Raw genomic sequence first — 336 nt, 5'->3', positions numbered from 1 at the left:
ATTCAGACTGCGACTTATATTATAAGGAGAAACTTGATGCCTTTAAAAAATTTAAATCCTCACCATGTCTTGAGAACTTCCGGATATTTAAACAAGTTGAGGATAAAGTTCGCGGGAAATTACTGCATGTTAAACGCACTAGTTTCCGTAATTTTTGCGGAAATCTTAGTTTCGACTCTGATATCTCCCTTACCTGGAAGATTATTTTTAAAAAGAGATCTTACGCTGGTCGTTCGACTACGAATTTCCCATCGAATGAAACGTTTTCAGCTGTCTTAAGATCTTACGATTCGATTGCCCCCTCTTCACCTAATATCTCTGATACTAATCCTTCTT

This window comes from Odontomachus brunneus, unplaced genomic scaffold (genome assembly GCF_010583005.1).
Source record: "Odontomachus brunneus isolate Ranch 3 - 2012 unplaced genomic scaffold, Obru_v1 Obru_scaffold_116, whole genome shotgun sequence".
Classification (NCBI taxonomy): Eukaryota; Metazoa; Arthropoda; class Insecta; order Hymenoptera; family Formicidae; genus Odontomachus; species Odontomachus brunneus.
Note: the sequence above shows the minus strand (reverse complement) of the source record.